Source organism: Magnolia sinica, chromosome 17 (assembly GCF_029962835.1).
Source record: "Magnolia sinica isolate HGM2019 chromosome 17, MsV1, whole genome shotgun sequence".
NCBI classification, from domain to species: domain Eukaryota; kingdom Viridiplantae; phylum Streptophyta; class Magnoliopsida; order Magnoliales; family Magnoliaceae; genus Magnolia; species Magnolia sinica.
Window position 1 is genome coordinate 34,730,079 of NC_080589.1, and position 17,993 is coordinate 34,748,071.

Sequence of the window (17,993 nt, forward strand, 5' to 3'; positions counted from 1 at the left end):
AAACTTATTTCACGAATTTCTTTAAAATCAAAACCTCAAAATTGCAAGAGTAAATATAAAGTATAACGACATTCACCACTCAATTGAAATTAAATACAATCAATCCACCACAAATAAAATAAAAGGTATTCACCACATGACATAAAGAATTATAGTGGTTCGATTCTTTAAAAATAGCGACACCTACTCCACTCCCAAAATTACTTCCGTCATAATTTTAGCTTTCACTATGAAAGATTTTCTCAGGTTCACCTTAATAACCTTATACAATTCTTGTGATTTTCACAGGCTATCACAATCAAACCCAAACTGAGATTTTACAGGCTATCTCAGACAAAACCTTAACTGAGATTTTAACAAGCTATCTCAGAAAAACCTAAAAGAGTTTAGAAGGTATATTTATCTTCACTGTAGAAGACATATTAGAAGCTTATAGCTGAAGAACCTTTTTCTTGAATGTATATTGTTCTTTGTTCAGTCAGATAGAAAGGATCTAGGGTTCTATTGATTTTAATTAAGTTAAACTTAAAGGCTACTTAAATCAATTCTCTTAGATCTCAAAAGAGGAGTATAGTTTACTCTCTTTAGAATCAAACTTAAAAGATTTGAGATAAAGGGAATTGAAAAAAGCTATATAAATTAAATTATAAATACCGTTCAATAGCTTGCTAATAAGTTGAGCTTCTCTCTCTCTTGTAGAAGGATTTTGATAATTAACTTGTGTAATTCGGAATGAAAGAAGATCTCAATTTATAAGCAAAAAAGTTAGAACTTCGGCTAGCCAGAGATTGTCTTCAACTAGCCCGAGCAGACCGGATTTAGTTCAATGGATTTTAGATTGCGCAAGATAAACTTTATCCAAAATTTGATTGGCCCGAGGTTAACTTCGGCTGGCCGAACAGCACAGTTCGGCTAGCCAAATTTGCCCTTCGGCTGGCCGAATTCTCCCAAATTCTAAAAGATGATGTTGCTGGAATTTGACCCGAACTTTCTCGGGATAGCCAAATTTCAAGCTTGGGCTAGCCGAACTAAAACTTGGGCTAGCCAAATTTACAACAAAAATTAGTTGGATTCAGGCTTGATGTTGGGTTGGCCAAACTAAAAGTTAGGCTAGCCGAATTCCAAGCAAAATAAGCATAAAAATCCAAAATTTAAACATTTTGAAAGCACCTAGTCCTAAGGTCTTTCTAGGGTTTTATACCACCTAAGATATATCAAATATCTATTCTTCTTTGTCTTGAACGTAGTCTCAGACTTCATCTTAAACTTGAACTCGATCTTTTCTTGAACATTAGTGGATCTTGAACTTAATCTTCTCTTGATCTTGAGCTTAATCTTGAGCTTGATTTTCTCTTAACACAGGCTGATCTTGAAGATCTTTTATCAGGTTGTTTTGTCTTTACGAAATTTTGACAACTAAAGTGTGCTCAACATCTTAGCACTTACAATCTCCCCCTTTGTCAATTTCATGACAAAACAATTATCATTACAAATATGTAATCATTGAAGTCTTGAAATCAGGAGTAAGTCTTGCAAAGGATCTTCTTGTAATCTTCAGCTCAACTAACACTCCCCCTCAACCAGAACCCCCCCCACCCCCGTGAAATATACATATGGCATTCCATACACATTAGCATTCCATATTCATAGCATACATAACATTCATTCCATTCCATTCTCATTCATTCCACTCAATTTCCCCCATATTAACATATTAATAATAGCATTGATAACTACTCTCTCCCTTTTTGTCACAAGTTGACAAAGGAAGAATAAGATAAATCTCATAAATCATATGAAATTACCAATACCAAGAAGCATCTAGAATTGAGCATATGAAATAATTTCCAATACCAAGGAACATGTGGAAATAAAATAGTATTAAGCACATGATAGTGCTAATAACAGTAAATCATAAGGGAAAGCATATGAAGGTGGTTAAAGTTTAAATGTTAGTGAAATCATCTAAGTACCAAGACACAAAATATAGTTAAGTTAGAGAACCATAATAAGTTTTTTTTTTTTTTTTTTTTTAAAGAATCTAGCTTAATCCGACCCAAAGGAAGGAGGAGCAGGCATCAAAGGATCATGTTGGCTCAAACTCCAGGTGATGCGATGGAAGTACTTCTCCATGTACTTCATTGTAGACTTCTGGGTTTATGCCAATGAATCCTACGATACATGCAAGGCTTCCACTTTCTCCTCCAGTGCTTTAAGTCGTTCATCAACTCGAGGGGGCTGGTAGTCAAAATCAGCTGGATCATCTGAATCATCATCCAACTCGATGTCTTCCATGGTGGTGTATGTAGTTGGTTGTATTTCCTCCTCTTCTTCATTTTGGCCAGGAAGAGGTGTGATGTTCATCATATTCAGATTGGAGTTATTAAATGGGAATTCGAATTTTGGTGCCTCAAACGAAGGAATTCGAACATTATAATGAAACACAAGGCAAGTCATAAGATGAGCAAATAGAATCAAACCGTGCTTTGGGATGCAAGCAAAACTGAATGATGATGTAACATATTAGGGACGACAGATAGACAGGCATACCAGAAACAACATAGTAAAAAACTCTAACCATGAAGGAAGTAAGATCAGTCTTATTCCCGGCTCGAGGATAAACGTTGGATATGAAAATTCGATGCAAAATGCAGTATTTTGAGAGCATTTGGTTTGCGGGGAGGGTATTACACAATCGTCATTCTGCATTAAAGCAACATAGTTTACATATAATGGTTTTTTTTCAGAGTTTGACATTTTCTCTGATAATGTGGCAATAGTATTCTATCATCCACACAAATTATCTCCATTAATGCCAAAATAACTTACAACATTATTGTGAATGCCCCTTCAACAAATTGTACTGAGAATGATAAATTCTTAAGTAAGACATCACAAATGGACTCATACATGCCCTGCATAATGGAGCGATATGTTGTTCCACCCCAACCCAAGATGCGTTCCCATCCAACCTCTGAGAGAATAGGAATAAGACCAAATCAAGCAACGTGGTCTAAGTTGATGGATTTTTCAATGATGATATCTCTTGTGCGGAAATCCTAAACATAATCTGGATCATCCTCTAGCAACTGTAGGGTCCGTATGCCAAGAGGGGTTGATCTAGACGATGAACTAACACGATTCTTGTGAGCTGTTTTCTTAGTTTTATATTCCATAGCAATTTGAACAATTAAAATGTTTTTAAAAAATGACAAGAAAATGAGTAGATCATATTTGGATCAAAACCCATAACAAATAGGGTTTCAAATGATGAAATAATGACTCAAATAAGTTTTTCTAGCAAAAGACCACCAAATACTAGAAGAATTTTGAAAAGAAATCACTTACTAGCAAGTTTGGAAGATGGGTTAGTCAAATGGAGCACCGGCTAGCCAAGGAAGAAGAGAAAGAATGAAAGAAATTAGGGAGTTTTCCCCTTTTAGAGTCAAATCCGCGCGATCCTTAGCTAGCCCGAGCATGTGGTCAGCTAGTTGAAAAATCTTAAAAATTGTGATTTTTTTACATTTAATTTTTTATTAAAATTTTATTTTCAATTCATGCATTTCATTATTAAAAATAAACATAAACATAAATGCATAAAAAATAATAATTAATTAATGATACATAATCCAATATCATGCTTCAAGTTTGAAAATTTAGATTTGTTGAGCAGCTTACTTAGTATATTTATAAGCTGCTTCTCAGTTTGAATGTATTTCAACATGATGGATTTTTCTTCAACTAATTCTCAAATATAATGGTATCGTATGTCGATATGTTTCGTATGAGGATGTTGAATTGGATTTTTAGAGATATTAATTTCACTCGAATTATCATAATATAAAATCATTGTATCTTGTGTAATTCCATAATCGGCTAGCATTCTTTTCATCCAAATTAGCTGAGTGCAAGTGTTTCCTACTGCAATATATTCAGCTTCAGTAGTAAAGAGAGATACGGAATTTTGTTTCTTGCTGAGGCAAGATACTAAGCAGTTTCCAACGTAGAAACATCCACCACTGGTAGATTTTATATCATCAACATTTCCTGCCCAGTCTGCATTTGTATATCTGGCAATTTGTTGTTCACAACTCTAAGTGTAAGGTCGCGATGTAGTAATAACTCAATGAGACCGAGGTCAAATCCACGTGGACTAATCTTGTACGTTTCTGAAAATAACTAGAACTAAAACTAGAAGAAGATCTAAATTAAAAATCTGAAATAGAAAAGAGTAATTATGAATAATGTTTAAACTATCAATTAAAAGGTGAGAACTAGCGTGCCACGGATGCTACCTTACTTAATTCAAGAGATGCAGCTGGAATCAGAGTCCTATCTTATCTAGTTGAAAGAAGAGATAATCAAATCTCTGAACTTTTCATTGATCTAGTCTCAATGGAAGAAAATTGTGAATATTTGGAAGGGATTCCATCACCCTACCATGCCTAGGAGACGATGGTGAACAATAGGATTTACAATCTCACAGTCTCAAATAGGAAAAGAAGATATCCAAAGCTATCGCAATATCTGTTGTAATTTGAGTCACTACAAACCATAGAAAACTAAAAATATTCTTTAAAATCAACTAGAAATCAATGAAGTTCAATATAAATAAGAATCAAAGAAAGATAAACATCCTAATCACACTACAAGCTTCACCTCTTAGCCCTAGCTAAGAGGTTTAGTTAACCATAGACATAATTAAACCAAAATCTCTCAAACAAAACATGAAAACAAACTACGGAAGAAGAAGAAGAACTCTTAGTGGTGGCTCTCCACACTTTTGCTCCACTCCTTAAATCCTGAAAGATCCTGAAGAACGTCCTAGGGACTCCTATTTATAGTTGTGAATCGCCATCTTACGCACCACTTTGGAATTTCCACAAATCGACTTAAATTTACGCACTCTGCATAAGCCCTGCGTTACGCTTCGGTTGGACCGAAGTCAAATCCAAATCTTAACAGGATTTTGTTTCGCCAGTTGCCCAATTTTGGTCAAACAGAATTAATCTTCGAGCAAACCAAATTAACTCCTTTCAGTGCTGGAGCTTTTTGTGCACTTTCAGTTGCACCGAATCTTCCCTTCGGTCGAACCAAATTATCTATCAGTCGAACTGAATTAGCTTCTGAATTTCATCTTTGATCGCTGGACTGTTTTGTGCTATTTCTGTTGGACCGAACTTAGGTTCAATCGGACCGCTAGCTTGATTTGATTTTGATCTCATAAAAGGTAAAATCAATATTCCCTTTTCAAAAGAAATAAAATTGAATAGAGATCACAAAATCAAATGCAAAAAAGCTACTAAAAGAATCTTAAATACTAACCAATTAGCTTCTAAATGTGAGGACAAGTTTTTCAGAGTTGTGACTTGAATAGCTTTTAATGAATTGAAAAACACTGAAAATCATCCTTAATTTATAGGCAAAAATACTGTTCACTCGACTGGCCTAGATGTCAGCTCGACTGGTTGAAGGACCATTAACTTTTCAAAAATTCTGGCGTAATAAGATAAGATCATCACTCGACTGGTCGAGTGGCCTGCTCGATTGGTCGAGCCCTGCACTCGACTGGTCGAGTGGGACCTAGAAATGTTGCTGGACTTTGCGTCAAGCCTGCTCGACTAGTTGAACACTGTTCACTTGACTGGTCAAGCAGTCTCCAGGGTTAGTCGAGGGTCCAACAGAAAATTTCAAAAATTCACAACAAACCTTGGACTGGTCGAGGGAATTCTTGGACTGGTCGAGCCAGTGTCTGGACTAGTCGAACCATGACTAGGACTGGTCGAAAAATGACTTATAAATTTATCAAATGACTAATGATATTGTATGACCTATCCTAAGGTCAATCTAAGGTCAAACAAACCTTACTTATGAGATTAATTCATCACATATCATTCTCTTGAAGTAGTTGAAGCTTTGAAGACTTGATCTAGTACTTAAACTTCTTATTCTTGAACCTCTTGATCTTGTACTTGAACGTCTTGTTCTTGAAAGTAAACTTCTTAATGTTATACTTGAACTTCTTGATCCTGTACTTGCATGACTTGATCTTGTACTTGAATGACTTGATCTTGTACTTGAATGTAGACAAGATTGGCAAGGATGACATGAAGTTTATCTTACAATAACCACTAAACAAGATACAAATTCTAAGAGGTTTTGACATAACAAAATTTAACAAATATAGGAGCTAGATAAGATATCATTTAGAATCTCCCCCTTTGTCAAATTTGTGATAAAACAAACCAAGATCAAGGAATCATGCAACGGTTAGATCAATAATGAATCATGCACCAATTAGATCAATAAAGAATCATGCACTAGTTAAATCAATAAAGAATCATGCATCAGTTGAAAACTGGTCAGCATAAATCAATACTCCCCCTTAATACAATACTCCATAGAATCCAAGCGAAGAGAGAAAAATAAAATAACCACACTTCTCTCCACATATTCTCCACAACAACTTTCACTCCATAGAATAAACATATAACACAAATTCTCCCCCTTTTTTGTCACAATATGACAAAGGAAAGAACATATGATGGAAATATAAGAGAAGAATAAGAGCATTGATTAATGAGAATAAGAAGTAAGTTCAAGATAACGGAATGTCAAGATAACCATTAAACATGTCCACAAAAACAAGAAAAACAAGTCCAAGAGTCAAGAGAAATTCAAGTATGAAAGTCATTACATATCAGAAATTCAAAACTAATCTAAACTAAAAGAAGGAGCAGGTATGGAAGGATCAATTTGATGAAGTCCCTTGTTAATGTGCCTAATATATTTATGCATATATTTAAATTACATTTCTTGGGACACATGCATACCCTCTACCTTCTCCTCAAGAGATTGCAAACCCGAATCAAATTCAAAAGGCTGATAATCAGGATCAGCCACAGAGTCAGACTCAAGCTCATCAAATATAGCATCCATATTGACATCATCTGGAGGTAAAGTATTATCTTCTATAGTTGCTTTTGCTGCTCCTCCAGTACCTACATCAACTTGGCCTGGAGCCAATCTCATATTCATCTTGTTTATGTTCAAATTGTTAAATGGTAGATGGTTAATTGGAGTTTCTCCAACAAACATTGCCACAAGACCATGTGTGGCTAGTGCAGTCATAAGATAGGCAAAAGGTATATTGCAATGACCTGGGTAGAGACGGAACTAAATAATGATGTAACATATAAGGGATAGAAGATAAACGGAAACACCAATAATAATCGAATGAAAAATACGAGCCATGAATGTAGTAAGCTCGGCTTTGTTACCAGATCTAGGGTAGACATTTGAAATGAAAATTTGATGGAGAACCCTGTATCTAGGTAACATAAACTTGGAAGCAAGCGCATTCTCAGAACTCCATTCCACATTCATGTTGCATAAAACTCTAGTGAGTAGTCTCTTCTCAGATTCAGACGGTTTTGCTACAAGTATATGAATGGGAATACTGTCATCATTAACTAGAAGGTCCATTAGTCTAGAAATTAAGTGACGGTCCACTTCAATTGGACCTTCTCTAGTTGTTATTGTAAACATTAGATTCTCAACAGAGAAGTCACTAATGCAAGTATACATGGCCTACGCAATAGAGCGGTATGCCGGTCCGCCCCAATGAAGAATGTTATCCCATCCTATAGATTAAAGGAGTGAAATAATACCAAATGGTGTCAAATGATCAGGGTTAACTGTCCATTCAACTATCATATTGCGTAAGTGAATATCCCCCACATACTCGAGATCTTCCTTGGGTGACCGAATATGGCCCACCGTGATAGGAGCGGAACGAGAAGAAGAGGGACCATAAGATCCTTTCTTCTTGCTTCTACTCCCCATTGCAATAGGAAAATCAAGGAAAACAAGGATTGCAAAAGATGCAAGAATGGTTTCTAGTAAATCAGATTTTTAGTTAGAAAACCCACAAAACAACCATAAAGCATGAAATAAACAACACAAACAAGGAAATGAAAGTACAAAGAACTTAAATCTACAAGGAAAATGAAAATGATGTACTAACCATGGAGGAATCGAAGATGGGTTCGACTGGTCGCGGTAGGGCTTGTTGGAGAAAAACCAAATGAAGAAAAAGTTATTTTCCCCAAATAAAAGGCTAAACCCAAGATTCATGACTGGTCGAGTACATACTCGACCGATCGAGCCACGACTGGTCGAGTGTGTACTCGACTGGTTGTGCACCACTGCAAATATGTAATTTTGCATCTTATTTGAATTTTAAAATTTTCAGAATAGTAAATATATATATATATATATATATATGTTATGATACAAATAGGCACACGTATCAGTTCATATTACACATACCAAGATCAAATTTCAATTTTGCAAACCTATTTTTGTCGAACAGTTTTGTGAATATGTCTACAAGTTGATTCTCAATCTGAATATATTCCAATGAAATTATCTTTTCTTCCACCAATTCTTGAATATAATGATATCTAATGTTAATATGTTTGGTTCGGGAATGTTGAATTGGATTTTTAGAAATATTAATTGCGCTTGAATTGTCACAATATAAAACTATAGATTCTTACGCAAATCCATAATCGCTTAACATTCTCTTCATCCACATAAGCTGAGTGCATGCATTACCAGCAGAAATATATTCAGCCTCAGCTATGGAGAGCAATATAGAACTTTATTTCTTACTTAGCCAAGAAACCAAATAGTTCCCGACATAGAAATAACCACCACTAGTCGATTTACGATCATCAATGTTACCTGCCCAATCAGCATCCGTATAACCAGCTAACTACATACTAGTATCATGTAGATACCAGAGACCAAGATTAACAGAACTAGTGACATATCACAAAATGCACTTAACAACAATCAGGTGTGACTCTTTAAGGTCTGATTGATATCTAGTACAAATACCTACGATGAAAGCAATATTAGGTTGGCTCGCAGTTAAATATAATAAACTACCTATTATACTGCAATATAACTTAGGATCTACACTTTTACCTATTGAATCCTTAGAAAGTTTAGGTGTCATACTCATAGGAGTATCGAATTTCTTACCGCTCTCAAATCTAAATTTTTTCACCAAGTTTAAAACATATTTGGTTTGAGAGATAAATATCCCATCAGCAAGCTGTTTCACTTGTAAACCTAGAAAATAGTTCAATTCTCCTACCATGCTCATTTCAAGCTTGGACTTTATTAATTTTACAAACTCAACAGACATGTTAGCACAAGTAGATCCATAGATAATGTCATTAACATATATCTGTACTAGTAGAATGTGATCATTGTATTTCTTTACAAACAGTGTCTTATCAATACTTCCTATTACAAAGTTATGACTTAGTAAAAACTTAGTCAACTTCTCATACCATGCCCTGGGAGCTTATTTTAAACCATAGAGTGCTTTTTTCAAATGATAAACATGATTAGAATGTTTAGGATTTTCAAAACCTTTAGGTTGTTTTACATATACCTCCTCATGTAGATCACCATTCAAGAAAGCACTCTTGACATCCATTTGATAGATTTTAAAATTTTTGTTACAAGCAATGGATATGAACAGTCTGATAGATTTAAGACGAGCTACTGGGACAAAGGTTTCATCATAATCGATGCCTTTCATCTGAGTGTCCCCTTGTACAACCAGTCTCACTTTATTTCTTATAATGTTACCTAATTCATCAGACTTATTTTTAAAGATCCACTTGGTTCCAGTTATATGTTTATCATTAGGTCTAGGAACCAAATGCCATACATCATTTTCAACAAACTGATTGAACTCTTCTTGCATATCTACAATCCATTTTTCGTCAGTAAGGGCTTCTTTTACATTAGCCGGTTTTATCTGAGATGTAAAGCACACATAGTTGCACATATCTTCTAATTGCTTACGAGTGTGCACACCAGTGAGAGGATTTCCAAGGATTTGATCAGTTGGATGATCTTTAAATAATCATAATTCAGTGTCATTATTTCGACTGGATGAAGAGTCTGGTTTATCAATTAATGAGACTTCATCATCTTCTGAACTAGTGGAAGATGTATTCAGATGATCATCTATGACAATATTAATGGATTCCTGAATTACACCAGTCCTCTTGTTAAGAACCCGATATGCTCGACTATTTAGAGCATACCCTAAAAATATCCCTTCATCACTTTTGGTGTCAAATTTACCCAGATTTTCTCAGTCACGCAAGATGTAGCACTTGCTGCCGAAAACTCGAAAGTATTTGACAGTAGGCTTCTTATCAAACCACATTTCATAAGTAGTTTTACTATTTGATCTTCTAGTATAAATGCGGTTAATTATATAACAAGCAGTATTTACGGCTTCAGCCTAAAGATTTTTAGGTAGCTTCATACTGTATAGCATTACATTAGCCATTTCTTGAAGCACTCTATTTTTTCTTTCCACTACACCATTTTGTTGTGGTGTTTTGGGCACAGAATATTCATGTGATATTCCCTGGTCACTGCAAAATTTCTCAAAACTGCTATTTTCAAACTCAGAACCATGATCACTATGGATCTTAGTGACTTGTGATTCTTTTTCAGTTTGGATACGTTTAAGTACCCTTTTTACTTCATCGAGAGTTTCTGATTTCTCTCTTAAGAAGACTACCCAAGTGACCAGAATATACTTCTTGCCACCTCGACTCTCCGTTCTAGTTGGTCCAATGAGATCCATGTGAAGAAGTTCGAGTGGTTTAGATGTGGCATTAGAGTTCACCTTTTTGTGAGCACTCCTGGTTTGTTTACCAAACTGGCACTCGCCACATATTTTATCCACTTTCTTTACTTTGGGTAGACCTCTTACCAATTCATTTTTGCTCAATCTATACAAGTTGCGGTAGTGTACATGTCCTAGGCACTTATGCCATAATTCGGTCTCATCAGTTTGGACTATGTAACATGATAGCTTAGATGAGCTTGAATCACTGACTATGTAGTAGTTCTCAGAAGTTTTGTGACCAGTTAATATTACAGAATCATTCTTATTCAAAATTTCACAGCCTTGGTTGGTAAATTTTACGCTATGATTATTATCGCATATTTGAAAGATACTTAATAGATTATGTTTTAAACCTTCTACATATAAAACATTCTCAAATAGAGGGAGGTTAAAGAGTTGAACAGTACCTTGGCCAACAATTCTGCAGTTGCTACCGTCATCAAATGTGACTGAACCATCAGTCATGTCTTTGAGATTGGTGAAAAAATCTTTGTCACCTGTCGCATGCCTAGAGCATCCACTGTCTAGGTACCACTTTGATTGACTTAAAGCCTTGAAAGCAGTGTGAGCAACCAAACAAGTAACCTTAGGAACCCATTTCATTACAATTTTGGGTTTAGGAACATAATTGGTCTTTTTATGTTTTCAATTGTTATAAGTCCTACCCATTGAGTTAGATTTTAGAAGCTCCTTAAGTAGATCCACAATTTTTTCAACCAAAGGGTTATGATTCTGATTTCTATACTTGATATGATTGCTTTTAGGTTTAACATTCTAAAAAGTTTTAGCATTTTTAGAATTATTTTGATTCAAACTTTTCCCTTTTGAGTTTGAAGACTCCCCTCTAACAAATTTAGGTGGAGTATTCTTATGTTTGGGAGGAGTACTTTCATCATAGCCCAATCCAGATTGATCGCTACATTTTCTGGATCCAGATAAAAGTTTTTCTAATTTAGGATCACCTTGGGCATACCTTCATGTGTCCTTCAAACTTAAAAGTGAAGAGACTTTTAGTTTTAGTTTTTCATTTTCAAATTTTAAGTTTTCAACTTGGGATGTTTTGAAATCTAAGTCGCACTTAATTTTTTCAAAGCAATCTGACAAGTGTGATTTTTCTAAGACTAGATTCTCAAAATTCTCTTTTAGTTTAGAAAACTTTTCTTTCTGAAGTTTTAACGTTACAGCTATTTTGTAACTTTCCTTGTATAGGGCATCATAAGCATCTTGAAGATCTTCTTCATTTTCATGGTCACTACTCAAATTTTTTTCAATAGTTGAATCATCATTATATGAGAAAGTGAACTTGGCTAGAGTCATTAGGGCTTTAACATCATTAGCCGACTCGGTTTCAAAATCTTCTAACTCAAAAGAGACTTCAAAACAAGAGGATTCATCCCATATAGCCAACAGACCTTTCTTTTTAGACTTGTCCTTCGTAGGACATTTATTTGCTAGATGCCCATATTCATGGCAGTTGAAGCATTGGCTGTCTTTAATTGATTTCCAAGTTTTAGATCTACCCTTTTTCTTCTTAGAGGGTTTTTAAAAATCAACTCTCTTTTGGCTTTTGAAAATTTTATAAAACTTCTTTGCTAAAAGCACCATATCATCCTCTGAGTTTTCGCAATCAGAATTATTATAATCATGAGAAATACTTTTAGAAAATTTTAGGGCTATGGATTTACCTTTAGGAGCCTTAAATTTTAACTCGTGGGTTTGTAAAGAACCAACAAGTTCTTCAACCTGCATGTTATCCGTATCATGAAGTTCCTGAATGGCAATGATTTTTGAATTCAACCTTTCAGGCAATGAGCGCAGTATTTTTGCACAGACTTTACTTTTTGGAATGTTATCTCCAAGACCCCACATTGAGTTGACTATGTCATTTAACTTAGTATAGAAGTCTATGAATGTTTTACTTTCTTCCATACGTATTTTCTCAAACCTAGTGGTGAGGATTTGTAGTTTAGATTTCTTGACAGTAGTCGTACTCTCATATATCATTTCTAAGATATCACAGGCTTGTTTTGCAGTATCATAAGATATAATCCTTTTAAATTCATCTGGTGATAGTGCACAAGTAATTGTATTTAAAGCCTTGGCATTGGCATTGCCCTCATTTTTTCTGAAGAGTGGTCTAAGTATTATAAGGTGCAACCTTAAGTATTTTAATACCATAAATGTCTAGAACTTTAATGGTAGGTGGATTACATTTGGTTACTGTGGATTGTCATACATTTTCATCGATATATTTCAAGAAAATTCTCATTCTGGCTTTCCAATAGGCATAGTTGCAGCCTTCAAATGGTGGTGGCCTAGTATTTGAAAGGCTATCAAAATTTGACATGTTATAAGCTCAAATCGGTTAGCTCAGGAAATAAATCCAAATAAATGAGCTATTAGGCTTTGATACCACTTGAAAAGGCCGAGCTAAAAGTCCTAGAGGGGGGGTGAAATTAAAATAAAAATTAAAAAAATTAAATGCGAAATAAGAAAGAACTTAAAAGAGATAGCACTAATTAATCCCAAATAGCATAAATAAATAGCAACCTCAAATGCACAAGTATTGAGAGGTTGATACAGATGTTGTTCTAAGGACAACCTTACACCAAAAACCGATGGCTTATTGTAGGACAACCTGATTGCTAGAACAGTCTATGTATCAAAATCCCAAACTGATACAGAGGAAAAAAATAAGAAACAGAAATTAAATTCTACTGCTATTACAACATTCACCACATGTGCAGAAAGTAAATTACAACCATTTAACACAAATGCACAAAAATAAACATTCACCACAACTCTAGCAATTATAGTGATTCGCTTGTGTGTACACCAACTGTTAGAAAATAGCCACACAACTACTCCACTCCCAATATCCTCACCCATGGGATATCAGCTTTCACTATGAAATAGGTTTTTCAAGGTTCACCCAAAACCTTCACAATTGTGTTTTCAAAGGGATACCACAATTAAAAACCCCACTCACTGAGATTTTCTGGATATCTCAATCAAAACCAAAACAAAAGATTTTTTAGCAATCTTACAAACCAAATACAGAAAATTGAAATATACTTATTTGAAGATTCTCCTTTTGATGAAGCCCGGTAGAACCAATTTAGTGTAAATGTTCAATGTAGATGTTCAATGTCCAATCTCACATATGAAAGAGTTCTTAGGTCAAAATGATTTTTAGATTAAATCAATCAGGGCTACCTTAATTTGATTTTGATCTCACAAAGGGTAAAATCAATATTCCCTTTTCAAAAGAAATAAAATTGAATAGAGATCATAAAATCAAATGCAAAAAAGCTACTAAAAGAATCTTAAATACTAACCAATTAGCTTCTAGAATGTGAGGACAAGTTTCTCAGAGTTGTGACCTGAATAGCTTTTAATGAATTGAAAAACTCTGAAAATCGTTCTCAATTTATAGGCAAAAATACTGTTCACTCGACTGGCCTAGAGGTCAGCTCAACTGGTCGAAGGACCAACAACATTTCAAAAATTATGGCGCGATAAGATAAGATCACCACTCGACTGGTCGAGTGGGACCCAAAAATGTTGCTGGACTTTGAGTCGAGCACTGTTCAGTCGACTGGTTGAGCAATCTCCAGGACTAGTTGAGGGTCCAATAAAAAATCTTAAAAATTCACAACAAACCTTGGATTGGTCGAGTCAGTGTCTTGACTAGTCGAACCATGACTAGGACTGGTTGAAAAATGACCTATAAATTTATCAAATGACTAATGATATTGTATGACCTATCCTAAGGTCAATCTAAGGTCAAACAAACCTTACTTGTGAGATTAATTCATCACATATCATTCTCTTGAAGTAGTTGAAGCTTTGAAGACTTGATCTAGTACTTGAACTTCTTATTCTTGAACCTCTTAATCTTGTACTTGAACGTCTTATTCTTGAAAGTGAACTTCTTGATCTTGTACTTACATGACTTGATCTTGTACTTGAATGACTTGATCTTGTACTTGAATGTAGACAAGATTAGCAAGGATGACATGAAGTTGATCTTACAATAACCACTAAACAAGATATAGATTCCAAGAGGTCTTGGCATAACAAAATTTGACAAACCTAGGAGCTAGATAAGATAGCATTTACAGACCAAAGTTATCTATTTTCTGTTGTGGATTCTGAAGTCTTTCAAGTCATTTCTTCATCCATGTTTCTGTTGCAGATTCTGAAGTCTTTTAAGTACTTGGTTTCCTTCGATCTTTGGCATGTAAATTCTTCATTCTTGGTCTCATAAGATCTATCCTTTGCCTTGGTGATTCTTGAGCATCAAATCCATGTTTTTAGCATTCTTTTTAATCCAGGCTCTTAGATTCACCTTGCAATACAAACATGTATAAAATAGAACATAAGTATTATCATGTTCATAAAACCAACATATAAATGAGGGAAAATATGCAATATTTGACACTCAACACACTCCCCAACCAGTATTTTGCTAGTCCCAAGCAAAACATATGTAAAATAATCTTCCATTCTCAAAGTTCAAAACTTCTTTCAAAAAACAATCTTTTGTGCAGATGAGTATGAACGAGTATAATACAAAGAAGTGAGAGTGAAAATTTAAAAACCTAGAGCTGAACCAAACAAGCATTCAGTCAAATAGGTTTTCTATCAATCGCTTAAGTGCATAAGTTCATATACCAAGTTTTCCGAACGTGCTTAGTGAATTCGAACTTACTTCCATAAAAATACCATTTTTCATAATATTAGTCATGTTCATCACTTCAAGACTAATCGAATAATCAAGTGCTAATTCCAAACTTATTCCCTTTTTTCTTATTTTTCTAGTTTTTGATTTTGATATCGATGATCCTTTTTAATTATTCATTTTTTTTAGATTCTTTTCAGATTTTTTTATTCCTTTTTAAACTTTTTCCAGTCTTTTCATCATACATGACCTTTTTGTCAATCTTACTATTTTTTAACTAGTTCTTTTCATCTTTTAAGCTAGATAAAATTCTCCAGACTTAATTCCCCATATCTATCAATGATGTACATGCTATCAATGAGAAATTCTAGTACATTTCCCAGAAAGCAAATTGAATGTGTCTTACGATTTAGATCAACATGATATTCAAACTTCCCCTTAATCAATTGAGTACAAGAACTTTTAGTGATAGACTACTCATTCGATCAAACTCCAACAATTCAAAAATCAACATTCATCTTATCATACTTAAAACATTCTTAAAGAATGCACAAACTATCGCTTTTCAAACAGGTTTTCCTTTGAAAAATTGAAAATTCCACAGTTTTTTTTGCTTAAAAACTAAGAAAAACTGAATAGTTTACCTAATCCCCTAAAATCTGTATTGTCCTCAATGTAAAAGATATAAGCATGCAATGCAAATGAGATAACCAAAAGAATGGAGAAGTGATGGAAAGGTAGTACCGGAAGAAGGCGAATTGTAGCTCTTCCAAAGTTCTCAATGTAAAGATGGGTTAGCACAACAACTAAACAGCTGAAAGCAAACTATCCTAGTCCTAAATCTTATGAAAGCAATAAACTTAACTACACCTCCATCAGACTAGGAGATTAATCCTGATACACATGATCAGTTAGAGGTATGGACATGTCCTCTGAATTAAACTTTTTAACAAGTGGCTTTAGACAATGTCCATTTACTTTGAAAACATTGTCATTTGTTGGGTTCGTTATCTTAACGTCCCCATAAGAATAGACATTAGTAACATTGAAAGGGCCGATCCAACGAGAACTGAGTTTATCCGGAAAAAGGTATAACCGAAAATTGTACAGGACTTTTTGATCGGTTAAGAACTGTCACGCCCCAAACTCGAAAACCATGCTCACAGAATTTCTTAACACCAAATTCGATGCCGACAGCCTCCATAATACCCCATTCTTGGCTTCCAGCACCCATACGCCAGATTCTGATCCTGGGATCCTACAATGAGGATTTTTCAATGTGATTTTTTTTTGTAAAGGAGCATAACCACAAGTGTACCCAAATCACAAAGGCAACATCATCATCACATATCCACTAATATGAACATTTGATTATAATGTTAAAAAGGGAAATACATAAATAATAAAATCTTTATGAGCTCGACGTACGCTCCTGCCTCAATGCTGCTGCAACTTGACGTCACCTGCACACAATGGTCGTGTATAAGCTTACAAAGAAGCTTAAAGGGTGGTGTACGTATGTGCACAAAGTATGTGCCAAGCATATAATATCAGCATAAGCAGAATACTGGTAAGTCTATAAGTCATACAATATCAGAGTATGCAATGCAGATCGGCCATGTAATGCAGAGTCATAGTGAGTCAAATATCAGATGCCAAGGATGCAATGAAATATGCAATTCCTGACAAGCTACGAATACCATCAACCTCATCTAGGCCATATAAATCCAGAAACATAGTAACTCAAATGCCATATGTCGTGGATGTAATGCAATATGTAGATCCTGGTGAGTCTATAATACCATCAACCTTATTCAGGCTATGTAATACAGAAGCATAGAAAACCAAATGTTATGTGCTGAGGATACGATGTAATATGCGGTGTGAAAGAAATGCCCAAGCTGGAGGGTGAAGTCGGGATGATAGCACGTCGTATTGCAAGCTATGGGGTTCATTACAAGGGACTTCTATCCAAACCAGTCTCATACCTAAATTTGGATAGCTAGACTCAATGTAGTAAACTCTTGATCTCAGGTTGGTCGTGCGTCCAACCGAAATCTGAGCCATTATGAAGGTACACAAAATGATTTGGTTGTGCACCACCAGCCTGAATGGATAGTGAATGAATAAATTAATGAGTCAAGTGCTAATTACACAACTCCTGCTTAGCAAGTCGGCATATGATCGCCACAGCGCTTCCAATGTGGGACAAGGTTTTGCCTCACTGTATGTATAGTAACCTAGCAGTACAATAACCTGCCAACCACTAGTAGCTCGCCCAGGCCCTTAGGCCCCGCCCACATTAGCGTCCACCCATATATACTCGCCCACGTGTGTAAAAATGATGACGCATTACAATATTAGTACCATACATCTCTGGGATATCACTGGGGTCTAGTACAGTCCACACTAGCTACTGTCTCCCTAGCCACACAACCTAGAGAGAGGAAAAGACCTCACTACCTACCTAGCCAGTAGTCTGCCAATACTTACCCGGTTCGTCGATAGCGGACCCATTTATGATCTGGTTAAGGTCAGCCTAACTTACAGCCCCCTCACTCGGGTGGATAAGGCTAC

General features: G+C 35.2%; 1 pseudogene; it reads right to left on the reverse strand.

The window, feature by feature from the left end:
• Window positions 1–7,098, reverse strand: part of LOC131230478 (uncharacterized) — a 59,407-nt pseudogene extending 52,309 nt beyond the window's left edge.
• Between the last annotated feature and the right edge of the window lie 10,895 nt (window positions 7,099–17,993).